Source organism: Carassius gibelio, chromosome A15 (assembly GCF_023724105.1).
Source record: "Carassius gibelio isolate Cgi1373 ecotype wild population from Czech Republic chromosome A15, carGib1.2-hapl.c, whole genome shotgun sequence".
Taxonomy (NCBI): domain Eukaryota; kingdom Metazoa; phylum Chordata; class Actinopteri; order Cypriniformes; family Cyprinidae; genus Carassius; species Carassius gibelio.
Window position 1 is genome coordinate 1,247,408 of NC_068385.1, and position 13,880 is coordinate 1,261,287.

General features: G+C 36.1%; 1 long non-coding RNA gene across 1 annotated transcript; it reads right to left on the reverse strand.

Annotated features, from left to right (window-relative positions):
• Nucleotides 1-2,690: 2,690 nt before the first annotated feature.
• LOC128029309 (uncharacterized) lies at nucleotides 2,691-13,644 on the reverse strand. Its single transcript, XR_008187355.1, has 5 exons — nucleotides 13,520-13,644; nucleotides 13,330-13,426; nucleotides 12,296-12,472; nucleotides 4,559-4,648; nucleotides 2,691-3,738 (listed from the first exon to the last, which is right to left on the reverse strand). It is a non-coding gene; the product is annotated as an uncharacterized LOC128029309 (long non-coding RNA).
• Nucleotides 13,645-13,880: the final 236 nt, after the last annotated feature.

Genomic DNA, 13,880 nt, shown 5'->3' on the forward strand with positions numbered 1-13,880 from the left:
CCAAAGTGCATTATATTGACAGCTGTTATAGTCTGAAATTGAATGCAATCTGTGGCGCAGACACATAACGCATCCATGGAGTTTCAAGATTTTTTGGTAAACATTTATATGAATATATAAGGGTAAATGTGTCATATCCTTAAGTTTGCATAATACTGAGCCACCATTTTGCCATTTGAAATGATCCTTTATTTAAGTTTTTAAAATTGATCAGTAATGTTTCTTGAGCACCAGATCAGCATATTCGAATGATTTCTGAAGGCTCATGTGACATTGAAGCCTGGAGTAATAATGGCTGCTGATAATTTAGCTTTGCCGTTACAAGAATAAATTACATTTCAGGGTACGTTAAATTAGAGAGCAGTTATTTTAAATAGTAATAATATTTCACAAAATTACCATTTTTAGTGTATTGTGTACTGACATTTACAAAATTGTTTAAGCATATTTGTTCCATTGAAAAATCGATTTCATTTTTATAATTTTCTTGTCTGATCCAGTCACAAGACTTTCTCCTGTGTGCAGCCACCAAGACACACCAATGCCATTAACCTCAGCCACTAGTCCTCCGTCGCTTTAACCACGACACCGATGTCACTCCGCGATGGGATGGGGCCCCAAAGATTTTGCCGGAGGCATCAAAACAAATTAACCTTCAGATATTTCTTCGATCCAGGATACACCACCGAGCCTTCACCCCTTGAGGTCTTCCATCCTCCTTCATGTGACCAAGTGTAATCTTTCGCATTTCATTTGCACGCACATTATTATTTATATGGGCCAGATTTACTGTGGGCGATGGCACAGATTGGATTCTGGAAGGGCTCGGGCAGGTTGTGGAGGGAGGGGAGGGGGGTGGGAAGAGGCTCAGGTAATTATAATGGAAATGAATGTGGGTCTGGGATGAGGCAGAAGCCCGGCTGCTGGGAGGGCTTTATTAAATATGGAACCGCTGTGATCTGATCAGGGCCCTGAGGATATTGACCGCCTCGGGAGAAGATAACGGTAAAGAGGGCAGGGGAAACGACAAGCTGATGGATGTATTATTTGTGTAAAGGTCTGATCGACGAGGCGGGTGATTCATTTACGGAAGAGGCATCAGCACGTGCAAATCTGATCAAATCCCCCCCCAACCCACCCACTGTCCTTTAGTACCCCCCTCTGTACCCCCGCATTTGGCTCGGTGCTCTGAAGAGGAGGCCACAGGTGATCATCAAGAGCCAGACGGTCTGCATTACCTTTATGAATAGAATATGAATGTGAAGCTCTGGCTTTGCAGAACAGAAGTCCAGGGGTGACACTGAGAGATGAGGTTCAGGGGAATTATCCTAACAGGTCCTACCCTGTTCCGACTAAATGTTTCCTTTTTTTTATTTTTTTTTAAGGATTTGGCTGAAAATGCCTGCTTTTATACAACCAGAATATTGCACTCAAGGTTATTCAGAATTTTATTTTATATAATTTTCAGTCGATATAAGTACCCGGTGTGTCTGAAGAATGTGTTCTAACCACTAGGACATTCAAAACTTGTTTTATTTAGCTGTTCCTTACATTAAATCTGATATCAGAATGTAATCTATGTCAAAAACATTTTAATACATTTTTTAACCAGTGATTACCAAGGCTGCATTTATTTAATAAAAGTAAAAACGGTAATATTGTGAATTATTATTACAATTTAAACCCAATTGTAATGCTTTCTGGTTTTTTTAAATATCATTTATTCCTGTGATGGAACAGCTGAATCGCATAAACCTTCAGAAATCATTTTAATATGCTGATTTATTATATGTTGAAGAATCATGTGACACTGAAGACTGCAGGATTGGCTGCTGAAAATCACTGGAATTAATTACATTTAAAACAGATTTAGATAGAAAAAAAAAAGTTCTTTTAAATTGTACTAATATTTCACAATGTTATTCTTTTACTTTATTTTTGATCAAATAAATTTAGGATTAATGAGCAGCATAAGAGACATCTATGAAAAACACTTAAAATCTTAATTATTCCAAACTTATGTCTTTTAAATATCCAGATATTTTAGTTATCTCACAGCTTGCATAAAACGAGCGCTGCGGGACACAAAGTGATTAAGGTTTGAGCTACAGATGATTTGATGACTCTATTATGGTCTGGCTCATTATGGTTAAGAAAATGTCACAGGTGCAGAAATTACCATTAAGATTCGGCGAAGTCAAACGTGTTCTTCTTTTTGAACAAATACCCCGGGCTGTTGCTCCCTGGAATTCAAGTGAGAGCTGGACTTAAAAAGGAAAAATGTATTCCCAGCTCAGCGTAGTGTGTCGGGCAGACACAGGTCAAGCACTCATATTAATAAAACCCAAAGGGCTCTTGGCACTTCTCCTCCTCTACTCCACACCAAGGCCAGAGCAGCCATGTTCCTGCAAGAGGGAGAGCAGAATATCTTTGCTAAATCTGATCTTGTTAAAGGCCAAATTAAATATTGATCAACTCTGAAGATACTCAATGAGACTGGTTCTGCAGTCTGCCGGTGCCAGAGCCGGCGTGAGTTATGATCGGATGTGATGGGCCGCTTTTGGATCCTGCGTGGAAGTCCAGAGAGAGGGATTGCAATGAAGATAAACGTCTAACCACAACAATGTATGTTGAAAACTAGATACAGACGCAATCTGGACCTGTTCATGAAGTACACGGTGCTTTTTGAATGATTTCTGCTTATTCTTTTAATGTATTTGTTATATAAGGATATATATAAAGGGATATTACAGGTTTAATACAAGTTTAGATCAATCAACAGTTTTGACAGTGTAATTAACCAGAGAAATATCACACATCCTTACAGTCATCCTTAATATGAGGTTTTATGTTGTGTTGGCAACAAGGTTTTATAAATTGTATATAACTTTGCACATAAATAATAAGGTTAGTAAGTTATTTATTCACATTAAAATCATGTTTACAGGAATATTCTTAACATTTTGTGGCTACACTATTGACATTTATGGATTGGACCCATTCACTTCCACTGAAAGTGCCTCACGGTCATCCAGATTTTTGGAGAGTGTTTTTGTGGCAATCAGTATTATGCCACAAGCGCTGTCAATTGAGCTTGTGTTGAACATACAATATTCCTTTATTTGATTGTGGTTTCATAAGCTTGAAGGGAAGCTACTGTAAATCAATCCTACCTTCTTTAACATCTATTGCTCAAAGATAAGAAAGAACAAGTCAGCTCAGAACTCATTTCCTCTTCTAAGAATACTGTACACTGATTTTCTTTCCTGTAATACCATTGAAGTCCAATATATGAATCCAGCCACCCACATATGTATGCAATTTGTCCCATAAAGCTGTGTTAGCAGAGTAAGCTCATCAGGCTAATGGGAGTCTGGGCCCCTCAAGCACCTCCAAAGTGCAATCAGAGGGAGATGAACACCACACTTTAGCTTCCCTAACGAAGGAAACAATTCTCTCAAGTGAGCCCAAAATTAGTTTATGTTCAGTGTGTGAAAGAGAGCTTTTTCCCAGGTTAGCTGAGCGACTGTCTGCGACCGAACCTGCTTCCTCACCTGGTGATAAACACTCTAGAGAAGTGCGAGAAGAGTAAGAGAAAGAGTGGAGAAAAGCTCTCTAAAAATAGCTGAAGTCCTCCTCAAGTTGCAGCCGTGAGTGCGTTTGCTGTGAAGCTGCACATTTTTCCAGACTCATTTATCACAGTCAGCGCTGAGGAGGCGACCGGAGGCCGTGTTGTGTCTGTTGGATTAGCAAACACAAGCTCGTTTCACACCCTCCCCAAATCACTTTGTCCTTGTAAAATGAGGGAAATATGGTAAAAAAAAATAAAATAAAAAGTTATCTGGTATTACATTGCAACAAGAAATTTCCATGTCAGACAGTGATGTTAAGTCATATATATAATATATATAATATATATATAATATTAATAACAAATAATAATATTATTAATAATAAACTTATATTGGGATTTATTATTTTATATGATTTTATCATATTTTAAACAGAATTTTACTAATAATAATAATTTAACCTAAATAAATGTTATACAAATGTTCATTATTTATTATTGATTTATTATTAAATTAATATTATATATTTTAAGAATATACATTACTTGATGTGATATAATTTTCAGAAGTATAAATATTATATCACTTTAAAATAAACTATGGAAAGAAAAAATTTGATTAAAAATAATAATAATAAAAGCTTAAACTATACGAAATAAAATGTATGTATTCATATTCATTTTTAACCTAGGTTGACATAAATTTGACTAAATAGTCATTTTAGAACCATATACTAAAACATTTGAACTGTCCACACTGAAACTTCGATTCCTTGGTATTAAAGTAATTGTACTTGTTCATGTGTGTGTGGGAATGAAAACTGCTACCAAAAAGCCCTAAAGCTGTTAATCTTCTCTCACACCCAAATCTTCCTATTCATCCCTCCACTGCTGTGCCCGTCCTATCAGGTGGGACACATGTCATTCATCATTTCCATGGCAACTGTCTCTTCGCTGGACAGCTTTGCAATCAGCAACCCATCAGACCTTCATCGTGCCTCTGCCTCTTTTGTCCCTGTCCGCTCGCCATCATAGCTCGATAAGATTATCACAGACAACCTCAACTCTGCACCAGTGCTGAGAAGAGAAAGGAGGAGGCGGTTACTCTTTCATTCATTTCTCTTTCATACTTTATCCGTTCGGCCAAGACAAGCCTTTTCCTGTCTTGTTTGCCCTCCCTACACTGAAGGCAAAGCGGCTGAAAGTGTGATATGTCAAGACAGGGCTGGCTCTTTGACTGCAGAGTAACGGCCAAATACAAAGACCTTCATGAATTATCTGACAATAAATCTGGGAGATTTAAGGCTTGACATCAGCAGCACTTTAAGGAGAATTATAACAAAGCAAGGACAAAGACGTGAAAAATGGAAAAACAAGCCGAGCCAATCTGTAAAAGAGCTTGGAATCAAAAAAGAGTTTAAAGGGAAATCTTGTGTAACAATGTCCATGTCGATTTAAGCCTGTGCAATTCTTGGTGGAAGATGTATATTGATTATTTTCAGCATAATTCTTGATGTTCACCTTTAAATCTTAGTTGTTGGAGCAGGACATATTTAAGGACTCTTCTCTATTAGCCAAAAGAGTTTAGCTTACATCATAGCCTTGAGCAATGAAGACAGCTTTTTATTTAAAAATGATTTAACCTATATATATATATATATGTATATATATGTGTATATATATATATATATATATATATATATATATATATATATATATAAAATTATTATTATTATTATTATTATTATTTCTTTATTTATTTTTTTGTCTGTTTTGCTGAGATAGGCTTTACATTTTATATGTGTTAAAAATGTGCCAAATTATCATTTTGTCAACATTTAGTATACAGATGACCTCAAAACCTAATAGAAAAAAGTCGCACTTTATAATTAAGTTGCATGGAATAAAGTAATCAAGGTAAACTAGACAAAAGCTCTTACAATAAATGCAAACTGCTTGGAGTTGGTTAATGTGTTGTATACTAGTTTCTTTCATTTATAATAATGTTACATTGAACTGACAAAAGTTCACAGGATGAGCGCCCCCTGCTGGCCTGCTCGGCTCCAGAGGGTGTGCTGACCAAAGGTGCAGGTTGACAGATTAATTACCCTATACACTTTAAACCCATAATTCCCTATATATAAAAATCGAATCATTCAATTTAATCTGTATAAATTGTGAACAATGCCAAACATTCCATACAATTCTATGTAACTGTATTACTGTTTTTTTCTGTCTCGTGTTGTTCGCTCAAGAGACGATAACGATGAATGTCAATTAGAATTATTTGAAATTATTTAAAATATAAATCTTTATTAACATTATGAATATCTTTACTCTTATTTCTTTTTATATATAAATATAAATATATATAAATCATAGATATAAATCAGGACAGTGCCACAATAGTGACTATTTTGAAAATGAGGGGCATATGTTTCCCATCTCTCTACTTAGTTTTCTTTGAAGTATTTGAAAGCAAACTGAAAAATTCTGTCAGAATCTAAGAAATAAAGGAGGGTATACATTTCTTACATTTGCATTTGTAAATTTATCCACTAGAATTACCATGTTCAGTCAGAAAACATGGAGTTCAATATATACTTAAAAACTGTAGTTTTCTAAAACAAAGAGGTAAATATTATAAGCTAATTGAAAATATCTCTACAACAAAAATTAGAGGTAAAATCACGAAAAAGGCCGGTAAACCACTGCTGTAAACTGTAATAATATTCTATTAATAATAGTATCTTTGATCATAAATGCAGCTTTAGTGATATTTAAAATAATAAAATAAAATAAATTAACCACCCCAAACTGTTGTACAGCAGTGCAATTTAAATTTAATAATGTCATGTTGTTTTGCATATTGGATCACATGCATTCAACAGTCCGTATCACTAGGCTGTTTGAAACATTTCAATGCCAATTACAACTAGTAATGATAGATAGATAACAGTATATATTTTTATTATTATTATGAATAATATTGTTTGTTTATAATCCTGCCAAAAATGTTTATCATGCATCACTGAGAATTTCCAGTCAGTCCAGCACTGAGGTTTTGTGCTATTTTCAGTTTCTGATGCCGAGCAAAAAACTGCGATCATTTCACTGCCAATGCTTTTTTTTTTCTTTTAGAAATTGGTGCATTTTTCAGATCAATTCTGTGGTAATGCCAGGAACAAAAGAAGAAAAAGCACTTCCACTGAAATTCTCAAGCCTCCGGAAGAAAGTGTGTCTCGGCCATCATCCAATCTCCCACCGTCCTTGAAGGATTGATCAGAAGTGCTGAACTGTGGATGAGAGCGAGATGAAGAGGGCGGATGAACGAGCGGAAGAGAATAGATCCAGACGAGGGTGCATTATTTATTTAAAGCCATAATTAATACGAGGGGCTTCATCATCGTCCTCCGCTTCGGACGGTTTCCATTTTTAATGTTATTCATGGGGGATGAGAGAGAAAATTTCAAATCTCCTTCCCTTATTACTGCAGCAAGAAAGAGTCACATTGGTTGGGGGCGGGCGGGGGGGTCTGTGGTGATTACACAGCTGCCCAAGCCCAACTGTACGTGAATACTGTATTTGCAAACACTCGAGTTCTGAGAGCCGAGGCTGTAATCGCCTCTTCTGTCAGACGGAGACAAGTGACGGAGTCAAATTACTCCCTCAAGGTTATTTCCCTCTTCCTCTTTAGTGATGCAAACTTTTCACATGAGCACTCAGGTCTCACGGATGGAGGTAATGGAGAAGAGAGAGAGAGAACCCGAGAGATGCCACAGGCCCATCAGAAAATAAATAGTATTTTAGCGCATTCGCTAGTTTAGCCCCAAACAATCTCATCTGCAGCGGAGGGAGACAGGGAGACGATATTAAAGATTCTCATTATGCAGCTCTCCGAGTGTCTTCAGTCAATCCTCCGCCCCAGACAGCACGGGAATCACTCCTGACAAACATTAATATGGAATGAACATTGAAGGATGCATTCCTGGAAAAAGCCTGCGGAGCCGGGCGGGCCTGAAGATTGGGCAGCTGGAGCCTGTTACTGACACCTCCTTACAGGGGCAAAATGTTGTCATATCAGTGAGACCGTCAGACGAAACGATGGCCAGAAAAATATCCTTCACCACATACGTTAGGATCTTTTAACCGTCCCCCGGGCGAAGATTGTGCTATGGAAAGATGTCCTCTACATTCATACTTGAGTAGGCTAGTCAAGACGCTGAATACAAATCAGTGTTAAGGATGGGTAAAACTTTTCAGGGACAATCGCTGTTGTTCTCCTTGGTAGGTTTAGTAATTGGTGGCGCTCCAAATGTACTAGCCCCAGGTGTTTTTGTCTATTTTTACTGTACGTTTCTTATGGAATAGTAGGTTTCATTGATATTCAATAAGTCAGGCTTGAAATTACGTGGGAAAACCTAGCTTGTTCTCCTCTAGCATGGTCAAGAAATGAAGAGGGAAAAAGTTCATGTACTGTAAAAAACAAATCACTTGATCAAATGTTGATAATCTCCAAAGCAGCTTCACTTGAGTGTTTTTACCCTAATACCTATAACCGAAATATATAATAATATAATTGTGAAGTAAATGTAGCAGAAAATATCTCTGTTCAAGCATGAACCTCAAAATATTAAGCATATTCTACTTTTGAACAATTCAACCATATAGAAATGAAAACTTGAAGATTTGAGATATATGTGTGTGTGTGTGTGTGTGTGTGTGTGTGAGAGAGAGAGATGACTTCTTAAGTATTTATTCCAAAGTACAAAACCTTGTACAATTTATCCAGAATTTAGTGTTCTTTCCAATGGTATAAAATTAAGTTCAAACTTCTTTACAATGCAGGTTTTCCTGGCATGCAATGGGGGGTGAATGATGAATTATGTTGCATTTTCACAGTTTGCCAGTCTTTTTTGCACTGTTGCTTTTGTTGATGATGTTGATACGTTTTGTAACTTCTTTTGCAATGCCTGGAGTTTATTGTCTATGTAGAATCATTTATTTGTGCACAAAAATTATCCACCAACTGTTACTGTTATAGTGTTTGGTGCACCAAGTTGTTTGAAATACAGTATAAATGTTGATTTTGTGAGATATTTCAACACGATTATTTTAAGCACCAACTGCTTCAGAATTGCAAAACATGCACATTTTAAGAAATTCAATCAACCTAATGATTTTTTTTATTTTTTTATACAGGTTACCCAAAAACATAATGCATAGTGAACGTAACTCTCTTTCTGCAAATATACAGCAGGAGAGAAAGTTCTTGATGTGTGATATGTTGAAGAACACAAGGCTAGGTTTCACCAGGTTTATTTTTAGGCACAGGTTTATGGCAGCAGGTGCTCTCTTACTTCTGCTTATGGCATCAATATAAATGAGTGATAATTACTTTTGTTACAATTAAATTAGTCTCAGCAAAACAACATAATGGCGATTTGTTATGCTCTGGTGAGCAATAACAAACCAATCATAATTAACAGCTCTGTTTGTGCGAGCAACTCTCTTTGTGTAACAAATACCTTCTGATTCCCTAAACCAAATGTACCAGCCAAAAACTTGATGAAAGTCCGAAAATGATAGTAACTGGTCTCAGACATCCAAATGAGTGTGTTGAAGGGTTAGACAGATGCTTGTGGTGTCAATAACCCAGACTGGTGGGCTAAATCCCACAAAAGGAGGGTTCTTTCAAAAGTCCCAAGCAGTGATGTTCTTTTTTCTTTTCTTTTTTTTTATAAAAATGTGTAGATGTCACATGCTTTATTCTCCCATTAGAGCTCTTCCTGTCCTTGAAGGATTAAAAAAGAAGATAAGAATGGGGAAAAATGCCTTGAACATCTTCTGTCAGGAAGAAAAAAAAGTGTCTGTGTGGCACTGGCTGATGACACACGCATGGGAGCAGCCTGTTGAATTCGGTTTCCATTTATCCCTTTACACCTCTTGCCCCTCCAAAGCTCGGCTCAGACTTCATAGCCTGAGGACATGGAATCATGTAAGAGGGCTCACCCGTGGCTGAGTCTCTGATCTCAGATCAGTCTGGGCTCACATGCACCTTTGGGGTGAGGTATAGCAGAACTCAAAGACCCTGTAGGGGGCTCAAGAAAACAGGTACTCCTGTGTGGTCTGTTTTTGTTAAACAAGTACACTAAAAACTACTTTTCACTCAAGAATTGCGAGTACATTTCACAAATAATTACAAAGAAACAAAAAGTAAAAAAAAAAATTCTGGAATAATTCACCCAAAAATAAAAATTTGCCATATATTCACTCGCTCTCAGTTCATCCAGGATTTAAAGGACTCATTGGAAAATATTTGGATAAATTTAGTATTATATCACTTGCTCACCAGTCTATCATCTGCAGGGAATGGGTGCCAACAGCTGATAAAAACATCACAATAAAAAAAATTGAGTAATTCACATGACTCACATGACCTTTTTGTGAAGTGGAAAGCTGCATGTTTGTTAGAAACAAATCCATCATTAAGGTGTTTTGATTTTATTCTGATGGCACCCATTCACTGCAGAGGATCCACTGGTGAGCAAGTGATGTGATGTTCCAATGAAAACGAACTCATCAATATGTTGGATGGCCTGAGGGGGAGGGAATTTTCAGAAGATTTTTGGATGTTCCTTTAAACCTGAAATTTTGAAGACGAAAATATTCTTTCCAACCAATATTTGTTTCATTTAGGCTACAGCTTTGTAAAATATTTTTGTACACTCTGTATTGTCAGTACATCACAGTTCTGAACAACAAAAGGGTCTAAATGGCAAGGATGGAGCAATTCATGACATGAACACACCACATGGGTGCAGTTGCTCTTTGGGCTCTGTTTTACCCCCCAGGCTTTTAATTGTGAGCTTTCGGCTCTGATTTGAGAAAGCACAGCTTAAGTGAAAGACTGTAATATGCAATTTAGGCTTGTTAGAAAACCATTTCACAAGGATTAATTATCAAGGCCAATTATTTAGAATTGTATCATGTGAAAGGTTAGCTCTAGGTGACAGAAGAGAGGAAACAGACCTGAGGCAATGCAGACGGCGTGTGTGGTCGTGCATTTCAATGCCATGTGAAAATGAACTCGCCCGCAGAGCAAATTGCATTGACCTGGATCGCGCGTGTTGATGGTGAAGAGGCAGAACTCCACGGGAGAGCCTTTAACCCTGTGCCTGGTCAACTGAGATGCCTGACAGTTTAAACTGAGGCTTTTAGGAGAACTAAACTGGCCTAAATACTGTATTTTTCATGTCTACCTTATGACGGCTATTGTATATCCCGACAAAGTAACAGTGATATAAACAGCAATGTGTACATGGCAGCACTGGAGTTCTTTTGTGTTTCACATGTAACAGTTTCATTCTTTCATTTTTACTGACATTTAATTTAAAACTTTGATCAGTTTGCACCCTATTATAACAAAGAATTAGTGACTAAATAAACCAGTCTTTAATGGTGCATACAAAAGGTATAGTTATTTGAGATAAATAAATAAAAAGACACATTTTAGGTTCTAAACATGATTGCTTCTGCTCTTGCGCTCTTTAAAGTATAAGCATACATAGTTTTGTAAAAAATAGGAAGTTTATAAAATGCACTGCAAACAGTTTGACATTCTCTTTCATAACTATAGCCACCGTAATATATCATAATGCATTGATATCTATGCACATATTTACAGTTGTTTAATGCATTAATGCATGTGAGCAGAACATAATTCATTATAATGCATGTCTACTGTTTCAAGATTTTATAATGTATTATAATTGAGGTAGTATTATAATTATAGTATAATAATGGATTATAACTGTTGTTACTTTTATTCATGAAAAGCCAAAAATGCACTTCAGTGTGGATTATAAATAATTAATCATTATAATGCATTTCAGGTCCTCTGTTTAAAGCTGTGTGTATTATAAAATTACACCAAATATGAAGTTTGGGTGCCTTTTAATGAAAGTTTCTATAATGCATTGCCAGTGGTTCATAATGCATTGCAAAGAGTTTTATGTTCTCATATATGACTAACAGCCATTTATTATATGTACTTTATGTATTAATATTATATGCATGGTTAATAGTTTAATTAGTATCATTCATTATAGAATGAGAACAGAACATTATTTGTTATAATGCATTGTTGGTTTAATATATAAAGGTGTAAATATTATAACAGATTAAAATCTTATCAAGTTTATTTATGCATATAAATAATTTGCATATGAATAATCATTTATATATCTAAGGTACAGGTTTTTTTTTTTTAACCCTTTTATGTTGATTTTTTTTTTAGAGTGTAAATGTAAAAAAAAAATTGTCATATACCATAAACCATTGTTCACTTTGTTAATAGACATAATAAGTGAAACGTTTCAAATGCTACATCTTGACCGAGTTGGGGAGAGCATGGTATTTTAGGTTAAGGATTGTGAGCTGCCTGTATTTGTGCAGACCTCAGCAGAGAGAGGAATACCAAGTACAGTAATTCAGGTCTCTCAAGTAATATACCACACTAATTTAACCATCAGGCTTCTTTATGTAATTAATCAGTACAGCAGCGCAGGCCTGCAAGTTTTTGCAGGCCGGGGACATGAAAAATCAAGCTCTGCTTGGGGGAAAAATGCCCTTGACATATGCAGGGGGAAAGATCCCATTATTCCAGTGCTGAATAAACAAATAAATAAATAATAATACCAACAAGTGGGTCCCAATCGATACCTTGAACAGGGCAACAGGATGGCAGCCTTTCTTCTGAGCTCCATGGCCGTGGAGAAGTAAAACGAACAGTGTTTGTGTAAAGGTCTTCAAACCCCAGCCGGCTCAACCTGCCATTGATTATGATGATGGAGCACTCAAAGGGATGTGTGGCCAGCAGACAGAAGCTGTAGTGCATACCTAGTGAGTACACATCATGTCTCATTATCAGCACAAAACAAAGGAGAAGACAGCTAGGGACACTCAGCTTCAACTAAACCTGGTGTATTCTCAGGACATTAACATTAAAAAATGTGTACATGAAGCAGATCTCTCTTGAAATGAGGAACTTAAATACGTATTTGAAATCCTTTTTTTATTTTTATAATAGATCACAGTAAGTAGGCATTGTAAAAGAAAATGTGACTTGATATGTTTTTCATCAGTGTAAATTAGTGACTACCGAAATGTACCGACTACTACATTTTCAGTAGTATAAAAGTAGCTTAGTTATGCTGTTAATAATCGTAGATTTTCTAGTAACAATTTTTCCCCAACTAATAGCTTTTTAGCATTTTATCTTTTTATTTAATATATTTATGTTAAAATATATCTTTTATCTTATAAGAGTCAGAAGATTGGGTTTGAGTAGCTTACAGCTTGGCAATATTGAATGGCAATGAATGAACCGTATAAACTGAAAACATTTCAAACTTGTGAGCTTGCTGCTAACTGAGATGTATAAAAACCAAACAACAGTTCAAATACACTTTGATTATACAGCTGACTCTTGTCAGTGTGGTTTTATTGTGTCGACTAATTAATTTTACTCTTTAATTAGGCTATATTTATTATAATTATGCTTGTTTCAAAACAAACTTATAAAACCACTACTAAAACTATAAAAACCTTGATCCTGAAATAGAGCCACGAGTGACAATCAGCTCAGTCTTCTCTAACAAGGTTAGTGCAGCCATACTAGTACCCAAGAGAGTAATACTAATAAACAGCTTGAGATCCTGTATTAATTTATAATGTTTCTGTAGCAGTAATATTACCTATGGTACCCTGGTAATTCTTTAAGGGTTGTTGTTGTGTTCAGGAGCAGAACAGCGTTCATCCAGGCGACACGCGACTCTCCTTCACTAATTTCATCTTCACAACACACATAAAACACATAATAAAAGCCATTCATGCTGACAAAATAACATTGAACAATTGAAATACAAAATCGAAAAAATAAATTACTTGTGTGGGTAAAATGTTATCCAAAATGTGGTTTGTGTGCTCTATGTTCTCTCAGCATTTCATGCCTGGATTCCCTGGAAGCATGTGCTCAGAACAGCCGACAGGTATCTCGAGACAATAGACATCACATTACTGCCATCTAGCGGTCTACTTGTAATTACAGTTGAACTCCTTGCAAGCTAGCGTCACAAAATCATAAATGTTACTGTCATAATTATAGTGCCTCTAGACGGCAATGAAAGACAACAACCTGAAGATATGAAGAAACTGTTCCATAACGGCATTATTCCACGTCCTCATCATGTCTAGAGATACTGGATAAAATAATCTCAAATTTAAAGATGGGTATTTATTGCAATAT